Raw genomic sequence first — 14243 nt, forward strand, 5'->3', positions numbered from 1 at the left:
AAATGGGTCTTGCAAATGGACAATGACCCCAAGCATACTTCAAAAGTTGTGGCAAAATGGCTTAAGGACAACAAAGTCCAGGTATTGGAGTGGCCATCACAAAGCCCTGACCTCAATCCCATAGAAATGTGTGGGCAGAACTGAAAAAGCGTGTGCGAGCAAGGAGGCCTACAAACCTGACTCAGTTACACGAGCTCTGTCAGGAGGAATGGGCCAAAATTCACCCAACTTATTGTGGGAAACTTGTGGAAGGCTACCCGAAACGTTTGACCCAAGTTAAACAATTTAAAGGCAATGCTACCAAATACTAATTGAGTGTATGTAAACGTCTGACCCACTGGGAATGTGATGAAAGAAATTAAAGCTGAAATAAATATTCTCTCTAATATTATTCTGACATTTCACATTCTTAAAATAAAGTGGTGATCCTAACTGATCTAATACAGAGAATATTTATTAGGATTAAATGTCAGGAATTGTGGAAAAACTGAGTTTAAATGTATTTGGCTAAGGTGTATGTAAACTTCTGACTTCACCTGTATGTAAAGTTATTACATTTAAGATGACACAACATCTTTATATCAGTCTCCTTATAACCATTATTCAATACACCCCAAATCCATGTACTTATTAACAGGACAAACATATTGCATTTATTCAAGGTTAAGTGTAGTGGAGGCTGAGTGTACACTGTACTGTACGCTAGATTCAAAGAGCAGAATAATTACTGTAGGCTAGATTAGATTTCATTGAAGTGCAGGGCTCCCTCACATCCCTAATGTCACTTCAATACAACAAGGTCAAACCTTCTAAAAGCATGTAAAGATTGACAGAAGCAAGCTAACCTCCCTGATTCTGTTATTCAATGGTTTTGTATATAAACGGCCTCCTCTCCAAAATATCTTCATTGATCCTGAGCACTGATCCTGAAAACAAAGGATAGGTGAAAGCAATGCAATGTCCTACTATAGAGAATCTCTCTTATACTTTTCAGCTCTTTCATATAAGTGCAGATAAGGAGACTAGGAGAGGAAACCATGATCACTATTGAGATGCAGCCTGTGACTGCTCAGTGCTCAGTATAGAAGGCTGGCCTGCTGGAGTGAGACTAATCCTAATTGCGAGGCCCTAATGAGTTAATACACATCTGTGGATGCCATTTGGGCCTACTTCTGCATGCATGCCGCACCTTTCCATTGGTCTGCATACAAACCTAGTGTCTGCATATAATCTAGTGTGTTTCAGACTATTTCACATTATTTGGAGAATATACTAGTACTAGTGAATTTACATAGTCCCTAGCCTAGGTAAGCTACCAGCTAGCTACTACTATCTACGTATATACCTTTATGCCTGATAGATCTGTAGACATACCAGGGCTATATCCAGCCAGCCCACCCATTCACCAGACAAAATACAATAGACATTGCGGACCTAGAACTGCCCAGTCTAGTTTTCAACAGAAAGAATAGATATTCCAAACTAGATCTGGTCAGTCCAGTATTTCGACAGGCAAAATAGCTATTCCAGGCCTAAAGCTGCCCAGAGGTCCACCTCTCACCAGATCCTGCTGCAGGCTGCAGCCCTAGTCAGTCCAGAAGGCTGTTTGTTGAAAGTGCAGCCGGATAAATCCTAATTCAGCCCATCCATGGCGGCGGGGCTCTGCTCCTCGCAGATAAAGAGCCATCTGCAATCGCCGTGATGACCCAGGGCCTCGCAGTCACGGCAACGTGATTGATCACAGTAACCTGTGCTGGAGACACCGGTTGGTAGGGGTGGGAAAGGGGGAAGGAGAGAAAAGAGGAGGGGAAAGGAGGGGGCAGATGTCCTCCTCTCCACCTGAGGGGATTTAAAAGTGTCACAAGCTCTCACACCACCCGGTTCCCCGGGAGACGGATGAGTGGCGCGTGACATTGAGGGCGGGCTGCATGATGAGTATCTTGCTCCTGTCACTGCACACACATGCACGCACGCACGCACACACACACACACACACTTATACACTCACACCAGGGGCGCAACTTTGGTTTTAGAAGTGGGGGGGACATAATTATTGTAATTTTTTATTGAGTCGGATAAACACTCCAAACAGCCTGTCTGACGCTCGGAGGCGTCCGCATGGTCCTAAAGCACACCGTAGCCTAGTTTTATATCACATTCCAATGATAAAACTGGGGGGACAAAAATGCCATTTCAAAATGTGGGGGGACATGTCCCTCCTGTCCCCAGTGAAAGTTGCTCCCCTGCCTCACACATTCAAAGACCCACTGATGCGCACACACAAACACTCACACACACATACATTTGGCGGCAGTAAAACACACGCTTACACATGTGTACATAAGTTTCCTACACCTACACACTGACATTCATGCATGCACACTTTCTCACTTACAGAGAACCAACCATCAGGCCCTGGATGCTAGGTGAGGTTTCTGCTGAAAGAGCAACAGCACAAAACCTGTACAGTATTCACACTGCAATAGAAGACCCATGTTAGTACTATTCACCTCCACACCTTGCTAATGCTCTTCGACTTTCCTGTCAGCTGTCATTCATGGAGTTAGCCAGCATTATGGGAAGGTTTGGGTCAAGTAGCATACATAAGGGGTACAAATAAACTCTAGGATTTGATACAATCCCTGACAACAGCACAAACTCTAGGATTTGATACAATCCCTGACAACAGCACAAACTCTAGGATTTGATACAATCCCTGACAACAGCACAAACTCTAGGATTTGATACAATCCCTGACAACAGCACAATGTACTTCTGTCCTATAATTCTATATTATTAGCACACATGCAGCACAATGCTGCGCAACGCTGTCATTTGAATCAGGCCTGAGGTGGTGACTCATCATGGTTTCATTGATGGGTGTTGGCTCTTCTGTCCTTTTGGACTCTATGGAGACATAACACACACACACACACACACACACGCACACACGCACCCACACACACGCACCCACACACAGTCCTCCAGTACTGTCACTTAAGGTCTTCACAGTGACACCAGATTTCACTCTGAAGTTTAGCAGCCACTCTAACTGTGAAAACCCAGAGAGAGAAACCAACCAGGGGCCTTTCACTCAATGGTCCTACAGGGAATTTATAGTAGTAAAATTCCGCTTCCCTGTAGTTTTAGGGCCCGAGTGAGGAAACAGTATATCTCAGGGATATTAAAACCTTGGAAAGTCTCCCTCTTGTAGCTGTGAAATCTGAAAATAAACCATATTTCACAACAAAGCTTCCCTGTAGCTCTGAGGCCCAAGAGAGACTGTGCTGTATTAGTCAGTGAAAGCATCTCTGTAGCTTGAGGGCCAGACTGAAATGAACGCAGGATTTCCCAAACTCGGTCTTTGGGCCCCCTGGGTGCACATTTTTGTTTTTTGTCCTAGCACTAAACAGCTGATTCAAATAATCAACTAATCATCAAGCTTTGATAATATGAATCAGCTGTGTAGTTTTATGGCAAAAAAACTAAACGTGCACCCCTTGGGGTCCCCAGGACTGAGTTTGGGAAACACTGAATTGGCATTGGGGGCAGATATACTGTGAAAAAAACTGTGAAATCAGAAAGAAACTGTATGTAACCATTGGGATTCCCTATAGCTTGAAGGCCTAACAAAGACTCAGGGCCCAAATCAATCAAAAATGGAAACTGGATTCCTGGAGAAAGTCAGTAAATTACATTCTCCCCACAAGGTGGGAAAGTGTGTTTAATGAATGTACTGCTGAGTTAGGGCTAGCTACAATCCCTAGAGCTGAAGAGCTGTGCTACAGCGTGATTGAAATGTTTAAGTAATTTCTGATTGAGCCGGAATATGCAGTGTTTACTGTGAATGCGGTCTCTGCGAATGTGTAAACTTTGCCTTTAAATTTCAATCATGCTGTAGCCCAGATCTTCAGCACTACGCATTGAATGGCTGCACATAATCCTTCAACACAAGCATTTTCAGATGTGTTTGACTTATCCCACAAATCTTGGGGCTGTGTTTGATTGGATGATATAAACCTTTGTATTTCATAGAGACTTTCTGATGTAAATACTCCTACAAAATCAATAATCACTCTTATCTCTGAAATTCAAATCAACTTTCAACAAACAGGAAGTAAATCCCAGCATTCCAACATCCCATATCTTTGAGAGACCATTGGGATTAAGGGTGCAGTAATTCACAATAAAGACCTTATCTGGGCGCCGTATTTCACAGTAAAATCAAGCCATGCCGATACTCTCATTACGCATACTTTACCTGGGCGATATCTGTGGCTCAGATTTTGGGACCCAGGTGTTAAATTAAAGGAGAGGCCTGGTGAAATATGAGCACAGGTTTTTAGAGGCATCCGTCTTCAGGCAGCTGCTACAGTGTTTTATCATGTCTCTCTCTGTCTCATTTCTCATAAAGATTCTGGCCCCATAAATTACCTCATCATGACACTGAATATTGATTGGGCCAAGATGGATGTCCACTGTGAGCTGAGCGATGTCCATACTCCCCAGTCTGTCTTGTTTTGGGGCTTAATTGAGTCATCTCTCTCTCTCACGCTCTCTATCTCTCTGTGTTTTGACTCGGTTCCACGTATTCCATTCCGTCCTCCCACGGTCCCACCAGCCTCCTCTGATATTTATTCAGTCACTATCCCAAAAAATAGAGAAGTATGGTGAAAGCTCCACAAGAATGGAGGACAAATATTACATCCATAATAATGTCAACAACACTGGTGGGCAGAACACACAAGCCTGCACAGACATATTGTAGCAAATTCAGGGGGTAGCCCCGACTGAGACTCGAACCCTGGTCCAGCGATTGTCTAGCCAACACCTTAACCATTACGTTAAGAGGTCCAAACCCCTTGATGAGGTCGCTACATTTTTTATTTTCATTTTATTTGACCTTTATTTAACCAGGCAAGTCAGTTAAGAACAAATTCTTATTTTCAATGACGGCCTAGGAACAGTGGGTTAACTGCCTGTTCAGGGGCAGAACGACAGATTTGTACCTTGTCAGCTCGGGGGTTTGAACTCGCAACCTTCTGGTTACTAGTCCAACGCTCTAACCACTAGGCTACCCTGTCGCCACATTATGACGCCTAATGTATGCTCACACACTTAGCCTGCACAGTGCACATACACACGCTTAGGCTGCACAGTGCACATACACACGTTTAGCCTGTACAGTGCACATACACACGCTTAGCCTGCACACACAAACCTTCTGTATTGATGTACTGTAGGTTCCTAAGCTCAGGGGTTGGTCTTCCATCTCTCATCACGCTGTTTTGTTAGAAAATCCATCTTTGTAAACTGTTTCCAGATACAATATGTTACCATCCTGATCAGCTTACTTTAGCTAGCAGGAAAATGAACGTAACAGCCAAAAGGCGGCAGATGACATGTGACGTTCACAGGCAGAACGAGCTCTGTCTATCCTCCTGCCTGTCCTTCTGTCTGTCCTCCTGCCATTCCCATTACTTTTTTCATGCTAATACACATGCACATTTATTATTTGAGTGCAATGACTTTATTTTGAACTTTTTTCTCCCCAATTGGTAGTTACAGTCTTGTCCCATCGCTGCAACTCCCCAATGGACTCGGGAGAGGCGAAGGTCGAGAGCACTGATTCTTGACACACACTGCTCGCTTAACCCGGAAGCCAGCTGCACCAATGTATCAGAGGAGTCACTGTACACCTGAAGACCAAAGTCAGCGTGCATGCACCCGGCCCTCACCGGGGTCGCTAGAGCGTGATGGGACAAGGACATCCCGGCCGGCCAAACCCTCCCCTAACCTGGATGACACTGGGCCAATTGTGTGCCTCCTCATGAATCTCCCGGTCACGGCCGGCTGCGACACAGCCCAGTATCAAACCCGGATCTGTAGTGACGGCGCTAACACTGCGATGCAGTACCTTAGACCGTTGCGCCACTCGGAGGCCATGAATGGGAAATATTGACACATGAAAGCCAGTGAAGCGCTCTGCCTGCCTTTCGGCATCTGTTAGCTGGCAGTATAAGGTAGAAGTCATGTCAATGGAGTTTGAAGGGCAGGAGAAAGGCTACCTTTCCCCTGGCCTCCTTGTGCATTTTGTAACACATCACCACACATTTTGGAAGTAAGTACTAGTTCAGAAATGTTGTGCAGAAAAGACATGATGAAACATGAATATGACAAAATGATTATTAATTAAATGTATATTTTTCATTACAGTTATTTTTATTTCTGCCTGCCCCGACATCACTGCAACACACACTGGGACTGGGATGTGTGTTTATCACTCCAACCCCCACCCCTCCAATCCCCATCTTATATTGTTGCTAAGGGGATGAGGAGAGGGTGCTGCTGATTGTTTAGCAGCCATACTTACAGACCCAGCCACCTGCTTAGCACTGCCACTACATTACACTACAAAGAGCCTGAGGGAGAGGGCAGCTAGGGCCCTCACACGGAGACTCCTCTCACACTCACACTGTCATTAAGAGGACGAGAGGGGACAACATTGTCAAACGCAGAGGGGGTGGTGTGTGTGGGAGAGGCTGAGTGTGCGTGTGTATGTGTGTGTGTGTGTGTTAGAGAAAGAAAGAATTTGAAAACAAATACAATTTTGATAAACTCCCATATCTATAAGGTGAAATACCACAATGTGCCATCACAGCAGCAAGATGTGTGACCTATTGCTACAAGAAAATTATACTTATTTTCCCTTTTGTATTTGCACATTGTTACAACACTTTAAATAGCCAGAACTATGTCTTTATTCTTTTGAAACGTGAGTAATGTTTACTGTTCATTTCTGATTTTAAGTTTATTTAACTTTTGTTTATCACAGCTGCACCATCGAGAGCATTCTGACGGGTTGCATCACTGCCTAGTATGGCAACTGCTCGGCCTCCGACCGCAAGGCACTACAGAGGGTATGAAAAGACGTCTACCCTGCTATCATACAGCGGTTAAACGCAAGTATTTAATGTGACGGTGCCTAAAAACCTAAATACATGATCAAATACAAATCTTCGAGTCAACTATTATAGACTACCAGAACCCACTGGATTCTGCAATTACCTTGAATGAACTACAGGACAAAATAAAAACCCTCCAACCCAAAAAGGCCTGTGGTGTTGAAGGTATCCTCAATTAAATGATAAAATATACAGACAACTAATTCCAATTGGCTATACTAAAACTCTTTAACATCATCCTTAGCTCTGGCATCTTCCCCAATATTTGGAACCAAGGACCGATCACCCCAATCCACAAAAGTGGAGACAAACTTGACCCCAATAACTACAGTGGGATATGCGTCAACAGCAACCTTGGGAAAATCCTCTGCATTATCATTAACAGCAGACATTTCCTTAGTGAAAACAATGTACTGAGCAAATGTGAAATTGGCTTTTTACCAAATTATTGTACGACAGACCACGTATTCACCCTGTACACCCTAATTGACAAACAAACAAACCAAAACAAAGGCAAAGTCTTCCCATGCTTTGTTGATTTCAAAAAAGCCTTTGACTCAATTTGGCATGAGGGTCTGATATACAAATTGATAGAAAGGGGTGTTGGGGGGAAAACATACGACATTATAAAATCCATGTAGACAAACAACAATTGTGCGGTTAAAATAGGCAAAAAACACACACTTCTTCCCACAGGGCCATGGGGTGAGACAGGGATGCAGCTTAAGCCCCACCCTCTTCAACATATATATCAACGAATTGGTGAGGGCACTAGAACAGTCTGCAGCACCCAGCATCACCCTACTAGACTCTGAAGTCAAATGTCTATTGTTTACTGATGATCTGGTGCTTTTGTCACCAACGAAGGAGGTCCTACAGCAGCATCTAAATAATCTGCACAGATTCTGCCAGACCTGGGCCCTGACAGTAAATCTCAGTAAGACCAAAATAATGGTGTTCCAAAAAAAGTCCAGTTGCCAGCGCCACAAATACAAATTCCATCTAGACACCGATCACACAAAAAAACTATACATACCTCGGCCTAAACATCAGCGCCACAGGTAACTTCCACAAAGCTGTGAACAATCTGAGAGGCAAGGCAAGATGGGCCTTCTATGCCATCAAAAGGAACATACAATTTGGCATACCAATTAGGATCTGGCTAAAAATACTTGAATCAGTTATAGAACCCATTGCCCTTTATGGTTGTGAGGTCTGGGGTCAGCTCACCAACCAATAATTCACAAAATGGGACAAACACCAAATTGAGACTCTGCGTGCAGAATTCTGCAAAAATATCCTCCGTGTACAATGTAAAACACCAAATAATGCATGCAGAGCAGAATTAGGCCGATACTCGCTAATTATCAAAATCCAGAAAAGAGCTGTTAAATTCTACAACCACCTAAAACGAAGCAATTCCCAAACCTTCCACAATAAAGCCATCACCTACAGAGAGATGAACCTGGAGAAGAGTCACCTAAGCAAGCTGGTCTGGGGCTCTGTTCACAAACAGACCCCTCAGGGCCCCTGGACAGCAACACAATTAGACCCAACCAAATCATGAGAAAACAAAAAGATAATTACTTGATACATTGGAAAGAATGAACAAAAAACAGAGCAAACTAGAATGCTATTTGGCCCTAAACAGAGAGTACAGAGTGGCAGAATACCTGACCACTGTGACTGACCGAAAATTAAGGAAATCTTTGACTATGTACAGACTCGGTGAGCATAGCCTTGTTATTGAGAAAGGCCGCCGTAGGCAGACATGGCTCTCAAGAGAAGACAGGCTATGTGCACACTGCCCACAAAAGGAGGTGGAAACTGAGCTGCACTTCCTAACCTGCCAAATGTATGACCATATTAGAGACTCATATTTCCCTCAGATTACACAGATCCACAAAGAATTAAAAAACAAATCCGATTTTGATAAACTCCCATATCTACTAGGTTAAAATCCCAGTGTGCCATTGTAAATACAACCCATATATGACATTTGTAATGTTTTTATTATATTGGAACTTCTGTGAGTGTAATGTTTACCGTTCATTTTATTCTTTATTTCACTTTTGTATATGATCTACTTCACAGGGAGAGATGGAGGACAAAGGGAGAGAGACAGAGAGAAGTATGAAAAAGTGTCCCATCTCCTGCTGCTTTTCACCATGCTGACTAATGACCTATCACCTCCCACGAGCCCCATCAACCCCTCCCCCCTCCCCCCTCCTCACGCCATCCATACCCTCCCCTAACCACCCAGGACTCTGAGGGAGGGGGAGGAGGAGGGGTGGGGTTGTGATGTCCATGATAGGTCTTTAGATTAACCACATCGCTGTATAACACAAAGAGCCGCTCTGGCTGAGCCCCCTTCCAACAAAACAACTCTCCCCCTCTACCTCTCCTCCCTCCCCCCTGCTAGTGAGCCTGTGCGTAATGAGGGGGTGGAGCCGTGATATCACGAGGACAGAACAAAAATACTTGTTGCCGTCCTCTCCTCTCCTTTCCTCATAAAGACTTGTTGCCATCCTCTCATTTCCTCATAAAGACTTGTTGCCGTCCTCTCCTCTCCTCCCCTCATAAAGACTTGTTGCCGTCCTCTCCTCATAAAGACTTGTTGCCGTCCTCTCCTTTCCTCATAAAGACTTGTTGCCGTCCTCTCCTCTCCTCATAAAGACTTGTTGCCATCCTCTCCTCATAAAGACTTGTTGCCATCCTCTCCTCATAAAGACTTGTTGCCGTCCTCTCCTTTCCTCATAAAGACTTGTTGCCGTCCTCTCCTCTCCTCCCCTCATAAAGACTTGTTGCCGTCCTCTCCTCATAAAGACTTGTTGCCGTCCTCTCCTTTCCTCATAAAGACTTGTTGCCATCCTCTCCTTTCCTCATAAAGACTTGTTGCCGTCCTCTCCTTTCCTCATAAAGACTTGTTGCCGTCCTCTCCTTTCCTCATAAAGACTTGTTGCCATCCTCTCCTTTCCTCATAAAGACTTGTTGCCATCCTCTCCTCATAAAGACTTGTTGCCATCCTCTCCTTTCCTCATAAAGACTTGTTGCCGTCCTCTCCTTTCCTCATAAAGACTTGTTGCCGTCCTCTCCTCTCCTCATAAAGACTTGTTGCCGTCCTCTCCTTTCCTCATAAAGACTTGTTGCCGTCCTCTCCTTTCCTCATAAAGACTTGTTGCCGTCCTCTCCTTTCCCCATAAAGACTTGTTGCCATCCTCTCATTTCCATATAAAGACTTGTTGCCATCCCCTCATTTCCATATAAAGACTTGTTGCCATCCTCTCCTTTCCATATAAAGACTTGATGCCATCCTCTCCTTTCCTCATAAAGACTTGTTGCCATCCTCTCCTCATAAAGACTTGTTGCCGTCCTCTCCTCATAAAGACTTGTTGCCGTCCTCTCCTCTCCTCATAAAGACTTGTTGCCATCCTCTCCTTTCCTCATAAAGACTTGTTGCCGTCCTCTCCTTTCCTCATAAAGACTTGTTGCCATCCTCTCCTTTCCTCATAAAGACTTGTTGCCGTCCTCTCCTTTCCTCATAAAGACTTGTTGCCATCCTCTCCTTTCCTCATAAAGACTTGTTGCCGTCCTCTCCTCTCCTTTCCTCATAAAGACTTGTTGCCGTCCTCTCCTTTCCTCATAAAGACTTGTTGCCGTCCTTTCCTCATAAAGACTTGTTGCCGTCCTCTCCTTTCCTCATAAAGACTTGTTGCCATCCTCTCCTCATAAAGACTTGTTGCCGTCCTCTCCTTTCCTCATAAAGACTTGTTGCCATCCTCTCATTTCCATATAAAGACTTGTTGCCATCCTCTCATTTCCATATAAAGACTTGTTGCCATCCTCTCATTTCCATATAAAGACTTGATGCCATCCTCTCCTTTCCTCATAAAGACTTGTTGCCATCCTCTCCTCATAAAGACTTGTTGCCGTCCTCTCCTTTCCTCATAAAGACTTGTTGCCGTCCTCTCCTCATAAAGACTTGTTGCCGTCCTCTCCTTTCCTCATAAAGACTTGTTGCCGTCCTCTCCTTTCCTCATAAAGACTTGTTGCCGTCCTCTCCTTTCTTCATAAAGACTTGTTGCCGTCCTCTCCTCTCCTCATAAAGACTTGTTGCCGTCCTCTCCTTTCCTCATAAAGACTTGTTGCCGTCCTCTCCTTTCCTCATAAAGACTTGTTGCCGTCCTCTCCTCTCCTCATACAGACTTGTTGCCGTCCTCTCCTCTCCTCTCCTCATAAAGACTTGTTGCCGTCCTCTCCTCTCCTCTCCTCATAAAGACTTGTTGCCGTCCTCTCCTCTCCTCATAAAGACTTGTTGCCGTCCTCTCCTTTCCTCATAAAGACTTGTTGCCGTCCTCTCCTTTCCTCATAAAGACTTGTTGCGCTCTTAATTCTCCAGAGAGTATTTTCTCCGTATCTTTTCTCCTTATCCTTCTGTTCTCACTTTTCATTTAAAAGACACGTGGATCTATTTGATCTACTCCAAAGTACTCTATTATTGTCTTAGTGAGAGGGGACACATTATCAGTCCCAAATCAACTTCTAACCCCTTCCCCTGGACACATGGATCTGAAAGGATGGCTATAACGTGGTTATAGCTCCACCTAGCCTTCCTGTGGGCTCAGTGAAGAGGTTTTCCACCACATTGTTTCCACCTATTCTATCCTTTGAGATAGGTGTATACCCTCATGAAAAAAGTACTACCGAATTACTATACAAAAACTATTTGTGCAGTGGTGACCATGTAGATTTTTGTAAGAATGGTGTGGTTTATACTACTCAAGATACACAAGTAGAGTTTTGTAGTATTCAGTAGGAAAACAGTTGTTTCCAGTAGTAATCAGGTAAAGACTTCTACTACTTGACGTTTGTTGTAAATAAGTAGTCAAAACACTACAGCTTCACTACACAGGCTTTTCAATAGCAATCATGTCGTTTTTACTACTTGTTTGTATAGTGAAAAACTACAGCCAGACTACATCTGCTTATCAGTAGCGATCATTACAGTTTTGCAGCTTGTAGCCTCTGTTTTCAATTCAAATCAATTTAAGGGCTTAATTGGCATGGGAAACATGTTTACATTGCCAAAGAAAGTGAAATAGATAATAAACACAAGTCAAATAAACAATACCTTTTTTTACAGTAAACATTATACTCACAAAAGTTCCAAAAGAATAAAGATATTTCAAATGTCATGTGTTATCATGCTAGCTAATAAGTATAGTACATTCGGATTATATTCAGACCCCTTCCCTTTTTCCACATTTTGTTGCGTTTCATCCTTATTCTAAAATAGATTTTTTTTAAACTCAATCTACACACAATAACCCATAATGACAAAGCAAAAACAGAAATACCTTATTTACATAAGTATTCAGACCCTTTGCTATGAGACTCGAAATTGAGCTCAAGTGCATCCTGTTTCCATTGATCATCAGGGAGATGTTTCTACAACTTGATTTGAGTCCACTTGTGTTAAATTAAATTGATTGGACATGATTTAAAAAGGCACACACCTGACTATATAAGATCATACAGTTGACAGTGCATGTCAGAGCAAACACCAAGCCATGAGGTCGAAGGAATGTCCTTAGAGCTCAGAGACAGGATTGTTTCAAGACACCGATCTGGGGAAGGGTACCAAAACATTTCTGCAGCATTGAAGGTCCACAGGAACAAAGTGGCCTCCATCATTCTTAAATGGAAGAAGATTGGAACCACCCACACACTCTTCTTAGAACTGAGCAATCGGGGGAGAAGGGCCTTGGTCATTGAGGTGACCAAGAACCCAATGGTCACTCTGAAAGAGCTCCAGAGTTCGTCGGGAGAACCTTCCAGAAGGACAACCATCTCTGCAGCACTCTACCATAAAGCCTGATTGGTGGAGAGGCCAGATGGAAGCCACTCCTCAGTAAAAGGCACATGACAGCCCGCTTGGAGTTTGCCAAAAGGCACCTAATTGCTCTCAGACCACAAGAGCAATTAGAGACAAGTCAGGATCGAGGGAAGATTAACGGAACAAAGTACAGAGAGATCCTTGATAAAAATCTGCTCCAAAACGCTAAGGACCTCAGACTGGAGCAAAGGTTAACCTTTCAACAGGACAACAACCCTAAGACAACACAGGAGTGGCTTCGGGACAAGTCTCTGAATGTCCTTGAGTGGCCCAGCCAGAGCCCGGACTTGAACACGATTGAACATCTCTGGAGAGACCTGAAAATAGCTGTGCAGTAACGCTCGCCATCCAACCTGACAGAGCTTTAGAGGATCTGCAGATAAGAATGGGAGAAACTCCAAATATAGGTGTGCCAAGCTTGTAGTGTCATATCCAAGAAGACTTGAAGCTGTAATTGCTTCCAAAGGTGCTTCAACAAAGTACTGAGTAAAGGGTCTGAATCCTTATGTAAATATGATATTTCCGTTCTTTAAAAGATTGGACATTTCTTTAAAAATACATTTTAGAACAAGGCTGTAACCTAACAAATTGTGGAAAAAGTCAAGGGGTCTGAATACTTTCCGAATTCACTGTAAGTACTGTAGGTCTACGTCAATTAGCATAAGCCTGCCCGAAAAATAAGATTATGCAACAATTCAATTATTCAAAATGAACTTGCCCAAAGTGAAGCAATAAGGCGCAATAAAAATCACACAATACCCTTTAATACTTACCTATAATCCATGTTAGGCTACTATATAATAAAACGGTAGGCCTGCCTGAACTTTTGGATTGAGAATCTCCACGTGCACCTGTGAACGGACTTCAAATGGCAAAAGGTTTTCTGGGCCACATTCCGTTGCAGACAGAAATGTCACGAATAGCGACGACGTGATTCCTTATCGAACATGTCAGAGGCATGTTTGTTCGACATAGCATATATATTTCGGGAACTTTACAAAACGTGTAATCTGGTGGTGGAACGAGGAACAAGGCATAGAAGTACAGCATATGATCTTTTACCAAAGATGTAGTTTATACTGCACACTAGGTTACACCAAAGTGGGTCAGTAGATGTTCTAGTATTCTTGCTGCTTTACCTCTGCATCAAAGCTGCCTTGTATTGTGGTAATATTCTCAGACGATTGTGTAGTGCACTGGGTAACACTTTACTATAAGGTACCCTTTAATGGGGGGTCATTTCTAGACAGACATTAACAAACAACTTTGGTGCTTGTGAATGACTGGGTTTACATACGGCTGACCCTTTTCAACAGTGTTACCATGCATGCTTTGGTGGACTACTGTGCCCAGAGAGGGGTAAGCACGAGAATAAATTACAC

Source organism: Oncorhynchus mykiss, chromosome 28 (assembly GCF_013265735.2).
Source record: "Oncorhynchus mykiss isolate Arlee chromosome 28, USDA_OmykA_1.1, whole genome shotgun sequence".
In the NCBI taxonomy this organism is placed as follows: domain Eukaryota; kingdom Metazoa; phylum Chordata; class Actinopteri; order Salmoniformes; family Salmonidae; genus Oncorhynchus; species Oncorhynchus mykiss.